We start from the raw sequence: 7,854 nt of genomic DNA on the forward strand, positions 1-7,854 counted from the left end.
CCCTATGAAAGAAAAATTTAAGATCTAGTGACTGTTGGTTGCGAATTTTTATTAAAATTGGCAGAAAAGTCGAACCTTTTTTTAGAAATCAAAACTCTGTAACTCAGCAACGAAAAATGATGTCACAATTAGGTAAACTGCACCTAATAGTATATCTAAAGCGGACAAAACTGATATACTATACATGGCTCTCAAATAAACCACTCATATGTGACTAGAACTTTTGCAAAACACTGGTAAACAATGTAACAAACTCATGTAAGATATAAATTGAAATATCAAAATTGTCCACTTTGGATGCTCTAACGGATCTCATTTAGACACCTGCGATATCTGTTTTTAGTGTAGAGCTACAGATTTGTAAATTTCATGCTTCTATTTCTTTCTAACGTCAATGCATTGGAACGCCAATGCATTTCTCCGCAAAGTCCTGGAATTAATATCTCCAAACTGGTGTCACCCTGAGAATTCGTTCCAAGTGGATCTGCGTTGTGAACTCCACGGCTAGAATTTGTAAATTGCAATATGGAACACACGGTAATTATTAAAAACTTAATTAGTGAATTTTAAGCATGATATGCCTTTAGTTAATTAGACGATTATGCATTTCATTTCTTTTTGCAAGTAATGTCCGTCTGTTTGAGTAGACCAGCTCATGAACTAGAATTGTGCTATCTGCCACAGGCAAGCTTTAAAACTTTTTTTAAGTGTATGGGAATATATACATGAGCTCCTCGAAAAGGCATGTGTCGAATGAACTCCTGTACGACACTTTACAATGTAATGAACGTGGCTTAAATCATATAACCGGGACCTCAAAGAGTTGCGACCTAATGCTAACTCATTTCTCTTGCATTTGCCGCTAAATCACCACTAGATTGTTTCTTGGATTTTTTGGCTAGAAACGAATTTTGCCGTACCATTTTTACGAGTTTGAACCGTACCGAATTTTGCCGTAACCCCGCATATAACCGCAAGCTTTACCTCAAGTCGTCATCATCATCAGCAGCCTATATTTATTTCAACTGCAGGACGAAGGCCTCTCCCTGCGATCTCCAATTTCCCCGGTCTTGTGCTAGCTGATTCCAACTTGCGCCTGCTAATTTCCTAACATAATCACCCCCCCCCCCCCCTAGTTTTTTGCCGTCCTCGACTGTGCTTCCCTTCTCTTGGTATCCATTCTGCAAATCTAATAGTCCATCGGTTATCTACCCTACGCATTACATGGCCTGCCCAGCTCCATTTTTTCCTCTTAATGTCAACTAGAATATCGGCTATACCCGTTTGCTCTCTGATCCACATCGCTCTCTTCCTGTCTCTTAACGTTAGGCCTAACGTTTTGCGTTGCCATCGCTGTTTGTGCAGTCCTTAACTTGTTATCTAGCTTCTTTGTTAACCTCCAAGTGTCTGCCCCGTATGTTAGCACTGGTACAATGCAATTATTGTATAGTTTTATTTTCAATGACAGTGGTAAGCTCCCAGTCAGGATTTGGCGATGCCTGCCGTGTGCTCTCCAGCCCAATTTGATTCTTCTGTCAATTTCCTTCTCATGATGAGAGTCGTCTGCGAGTAATTGCCCTAGATAAACGTACTCCTTTACAGACTCTAGAGGCTGACTGGCGATCATGAATTCTTGTTCCTTGCCAGGCTAATGAACATTATCTTTACCTGAATACGTGGACCTGCTAACTGCTACCTGAATACATGGAACCCGACGAGCGGATTTGACCTACATTCATTTTACATATTTTGATGATGTTCATTACTATACCGCCTGTCAAGAGAATGTAAACTTTACTTAGACCTTCAATGTAAAAAAATACCACCAACAATTAATTAATTAAAGTTTTACATCCATCCATCCATCCACCGACAATTGCGAAAGGTAAATCGAGGCGCATAATAAAACTGCATAAATCTTCACCAAAATTAAACATCACTAGGCTGCGTCTGGTATTGCAGCTAAAGTGAACCACATTATTCGATTATGCATTTTTGTTAAGGTAAACTAATCGTTCGTCAATAGGATTATTGTACTATAAGTAGCGACAGTAAAGCAACAGATTCACGTCAGGTCTAACTAATTTATCAAATTGTTTCACTTCAAACGATATAACGCAGCTTACATTCAGTGCGTTATGGATTTTTGAAGAGCAGTTACAGATTTAAACAATTGGTGCTTCAGTTTTGGACGTTACCAGATTTTTCTGAAATCTTGCTTTTTTTTCTCGTTCTGAGGGCTGCAATCAAAAGTGTGCTACATAGAGTCAGCAGATATTCATGTTCTCTTTTAAATGCAGCAATGATTATGAAAATCGTTCGAACTATTGTCTCATGGAGCCGTGTGTGCCTTTAACGCGTGTTTTTTAACACACAAGTTGTAATAGGGCTAGACAAAAATCTATGTCCTAAAGCAACTGGTAAATTCTTACCTGGAACAGAGCTTGCTGTTCCGTTTCCGGCAAATCCTGGTCTGTTCCATCATTCTTGGGAACAGTTTCTCTATCCTCAACGTCTCCGGCAGGGTTTGTCAGCACCGGCGTCGTCGGTAACGAACCCGTGTCCTTGACGATCACGCTCTCGGCTCTAGGCACACTCGACGAAACTCGCGTGGAAGGAACGCAGCCCATAGTCCCAGAAGTCGCAGAAGAAGTCGTCAGCTCTCGCACGGATCCTCTTCAGCACCGCTCGTTGTACAAACGATCACTGACAGTCGCTCCTTGAGACAAAGTTGAGAGTTCATGTGGCGGCTTCAAGTCAACCAGCCACCTTCAATTATCTTTCGCTACAGCAGGGGGCATTTTAGGCTTTCGACAGCCAAAGAAGACAACCTCCGCATTGGTGTCTTTGAAGGAACATTAATGGTAAGGCCAAGGTGTAACAGCACTTTCCTTCCAAAACCAACACTTGATGGGTCAACTTTCCAGCGGTCGCAGGCAAATCACTCACTGTAAACTGTTTTTTACGCGTCCAAAAACGTCGATCCTAGCATCTAGCGGCAATTTGCTCTCCAGAAGGGAAAGTCTTTCGCATTCCAATTACGCTGTCTAGCCTCGCTAACACTAACAAAGTTAAGGCTTGTACAACTTATCTCCCAATTTATCTCGCCTATCGCACTGAGTTAAGTTGTGGCAATTCTTCGGCTTGCTTTGCAAGGATGAAAAACGTTCATCGAAGTTCCTGTTGGTGCACGATTCTCCGACCACTGAGTTACGAACTTCGCAACGTCGACAGCTATCATTGGGCAATCAACGCTGGCTACATCTCTCCCAGCTAAAGTAGTCAACCCTACATAAAGCAATCTTTCCGAGATATCACTTCCCTGCCAAGCACGACTCGCGCGTTCATCACAGCTACGAATTAAAAAAAAATTGCAGGAACTCCAGAGCAGCTACCGCCTCTGAACATGCGCAATGATCGAACCACAAATCATATTGGGAGCTCTTCTACGACGCAACGCTAAGCCTTTCAATAATCGACTTTCAAAGTAGTGCCGACGCTCTCAAGACAACACTACGCCTTTGGTTTCCACATCTTGCAGCTTGCACTAAAACTGACATGGAGCTACGCGTTGCCGATCCCCATTTCACCACCTGTACTACCCTAATGGACAATGCCAGAGACTACACCGAGCTTTGCAGAGTTCATCCTGCCCTGTGCATTCGTTCAAACCAAAGCCACTTTCCCTGCGGTGCGTTCGGGAAGCCACTGCGGCGTTCGCACACGGGGAAATGAAGGGAGTGCGACGTCCACCGAATGCGGCGACATCGATTCTCCGGGGACCCAATGTGTGCGAACGGCTGCGAGTCCAAGGGGGAGGCCCAGTTCGTCGATTGCAAAGTTTTGTTGTTCCCCAGTACATCATCGTTTTCCATGGAAACTGTTATGCCTCGCGCTAAGAGGAACTGGCGGCGGTGGGGAAAGAGGAGCTGACTGCACGAGTACAGCGCGCGCTCAGCGGTCAATATGCTTCTTTTTGTTTGGTTTTGTTTTCGCCGAAGCGGAAAGCATGGTGTGCGTCACGCGCTGAGGGCTGGCCCGCACACGATTGATCGGAAACCTGTTCGCTCGCGACGAGGCCAGTGGCTTGGCGAGGCGACGGACCACGGGTCCTTCCTCTCTGTGGTCCGGTCGTTTCTGGCGAAGCGCGCGCACGAGAGCAATTTGTTTGGTTGGTTTCTTTGCTTACTTGGTTGGCTATATTTTTTTTTTAGATTTGCTTTCAATAACGTAACGGGTGCACATGTGGCGCATGGCTGGGAAAACAAACGCCTGCCGAGCGGAACAAAGGCCGCGCTAACGCTTCAGGCCGTAGTATATAGTTCTCGTGCTTCTGACGAAGGAGGTGAGTCTATTGCTCTCCACTCTGACGTACAACACCAACCAAGAGGTGAGCTGGCAATAACAAACACTCATGTAGGAACAGCATCACTCACCCACGACTGGAATTTTGAAGAAATCATGCATACTGCGGCAAAAAATAAATGACTAAAATATTTCTTTTTCCGAGGAATGGTCGAAATTGCCGAATATAGTGGTTAGTTTCCCGCGCAGGTGAAGATTGTTTCCCTCATGCGCAACAGCTCTCGACACGCTGTCCGCGTCTTGTTCTGATGAAACAGAAAGCTTTGGCCAAAGAAGCTTCCCAGGCTCAGCAACAGTGCGCAACTCTAAAGGTCAAGATGGCTTGGTGATGATAAAACAGCACTGTCGCCACGGATGCCGCCATCTTCTCAAGAGCCACTTTTTTGTATTACACGCGATGGCGCTTTCGTCCGCGAAAGTGCGGCCTCACCTGCGGTCCCCGAAATACATGCATAACCGTTATTGCCGCAGATGCAGGAGTTGATCATCAGCTGGCAAAGCCATCGTTCTTTTTAGTTGAGAATGTTCTTTCGGCACATGACCAGGCCTTAAGATGAAGCTTTAACTCGGGTGCGTCTATATGTGAATAAATGTAAAAGGCGAAATTGTTTTTCTTGGCAACCACTGCACCAAATTTGACGAGGTTTGTTGCATTTAAAAGAAAACTAAGAATCTGGTGATTGTTGGTATCAAATTTTTCATTTAGGTCTTCAATTCTTTACAAAAAAAATGGAAGAAATCGCAAATTTTCTGAAAACGAGACTATCAAGTTTACAGCTCTGCAATTCAGCAATAAAAATTATATCACAAATTTGTGCATTGCATGTAATAGTACATCTAAAGCGGACAAATCTGATATGTTACATACGAATCTCAAAAAAATTTATTATGAAAATAGAGCTTTCGCAGAGCCCTTGTACACAATGCAACGAATTCACATAAGATATAAATTCACATGTCTAATTTGTCTGCTTTGAATGATCGATTGGATGCCGTTTACAGAAGCGCGATAGCGGTTCTTGATGCAGAGCTATGAGTTTGTAAACTTCGTGTTTCTATATTTTTCGAACTTTCAGATTGTTGAAAATACTTTTTAAATAGTTCAGCCCTTAAATCGAAATTCCGCTTCCAACAGTCACTAGAATTTCCTGTTCTCTGTCCAATTCAACACATTTCATTAAAATCGGTTCAGAGGTTATCTCAGTAAAGCGTTTCTGCGTTTTACATGTATTTGAATAGGCCGCATCGGAGTAGGGCCCAAGCTAAAGCTGTCTCTTAATAAACTACGAAGAATGGTGACTGCTCTGTCATGTGATGCCCAATGGCGGTTTTAGAAATGCCGGGATATGAAATTACGGCAAATTACCAACAAATATGGTTTATGGCTCACACATATGTATGTCTAGTACATATATATGAAGGCCAGGCCCAGGTCGAAACGTACGAAATATAGCATATTTTTCTCGTACGTGTGTCCTCAACCTAGAAGTGCATATATATATATATATATATATATATATATATATATATATAAGTGTGTGAGTGTGAGTGTGAGAGTGTAGTGTGTGTGTGTGTGTGTGTGTGTGTGTGTGTGTGTGTGTGTGCGTGCGTGCGTAAATTTGGGGTGCAGCTATTTGAACAACTGTCTGTAATTCAGGGCAGCAGCATATTTTAATCGCTTTAGTTCATACTAGTGACTACGACTAGTGACTTTTAACCGCTACAATTCGGTACTACTTCGAATATTGCTGCACGAGTTTGGAGACGGTGAAAGATGAATGGCAAGGCAAGTCGAGCAGCTTTGGAGGCGAGCTTGCACTACCTTGCGGCGCAGTGGTTCGACAGGCGAAAGTAGAAACGAAAACGGGCCTCACCAGTGAGCAAGATCCTCCTCGCTCATTGTGTAGCGATGGCCTCGACATTGGCAGCCTTGATGCCCTGAGGTAGTATACAAGATTTTATTGCCCATTTAGTTGCCTGCTTCCAAGTTTGCGTGGTGCCTGCTGTTGAAAGGATGTTCCACATGGGCCTCCACGGATTTAAATTGCGCTGGCTGGCACTCCGAGACCTTACCTTTACACAAACCATGCACACAAAGCCAAGAAGGCGCACGGGAGGTGCCCTACCGCGGTAGCTTAATAAATAAAGCATCCCACGCATAATGCGGAATGTGTGGGACCTGCACCCACCTGCACCGAAGTGTCATTCCGTTCCCTTATTTAATATACCTATAACATTTTTCTGTTGCTTTTTCGGGCTTCGTCGTCTGTTTTCTTATGTTTGTAAGTACCCTTTTCTTTCGGTTTACGTATTGCACCATCTGTTCCTTTAGCTCTGTATAGTCGCCACTGTTTTTTAATGGGAAGCATTCTTTGGCTCATACTTGGTACTTTGCCGTGGGTAAGTTCCTGTCTCGCCTCATCTTTATGAAGAAATGACAGTCACTTAAGTATCCTTAATCTACTTTAATCCACCTTAATCCACTCTGTATCACCTTAATCCACCTTATTCCACCTTAATCCATATTAATACAATGTCGGGAGTGGGCCATGGCGTCCATCCGACGCCGTGGCTGTTCACCGTGGGATTTCGTAGTGCGAGCCGGAGCAGGTCCAGCGCCGGGAGCGTGACGTCATCAATCGGTCACGTGGGTTTTGGCACCATCCGATGATAACAACGGAAGCCATATTTTTCAATTCATGGGGCATATAATGCTTTCGCAATAAAAATGAAATAATGTGTGACCGATGTGGGAATCAAACGTCTACCGTCGAGCTTGACAATGTGAGGTGGCGTTATCAAGCTTCCGTTGTGGAGTTCCCCCTAAAGCTTTGACCTTCATAGATCTAGTTTATCCATAACTAACCTCTGCTCTTTTTTTATTGCGATAGCAATTATATGGACACTTCAACCGGATTTCTGCCGTCGGCGTCGCCGTGAGGTTCCGTATAGATAAAATCTTCGCCGCGCGCCGTATGCCCCAGAGGCAGCGTGCGGGGACGCGCGCTATCACGGAGAGCGAACGCACTCAATCTCCCACGCGCAAGCAAGGAAGCGGAAAGCCGGCGCCGGCACTTCTCTGCCAACAACCGCGCTCGTCGCTCGTCCGCACAGTCTCTTATCTCTCCCACGCGCAAGCAAGGAAGCGGGAAGCCAGCGCCGGAAGGAGCGGGGGGGGGGGGGGGGGGGGCGCACTTCTACGCCGCCAACAACCGCGCTCGTCGTTCGTTCGACCGCACCGTCTCTTATCTCCACACGGCTCTGACCTTCATGCGCATTCGCCGCTCAGTTTCCGTTGAAGCGATAGACCGCACGTACCTTCGCCCGCTCCTGCGGCGTATATATCCGCTCGCTGCCAGCGTTTTGACGGTCGTTGTCTGCAGTCATTCAGTGTGATCTATTCATGTTTGTTTGTGCGCGCTCACGCCACGCTTCTTCAATCAGTTAGTAATAGTCGGGCCACATTTTCCAACGCAGCGCTGTGCAGCG

The sequence above is a fragment of the Dermacentor silvarum genome, chromosome 10, assembly GCF_013339745.2.
Source record: "Dermacentor silvarum isolate Dsil-2018 chromosome 10, BIME_Dsil_1.4, whole genome shotgun sequence".
NCBI lineage: Eukaryota > Metazoa > Arthropoda > Arachnida > Ixodida > Ixodidae > Dermacentor > Dermacentor silvarum.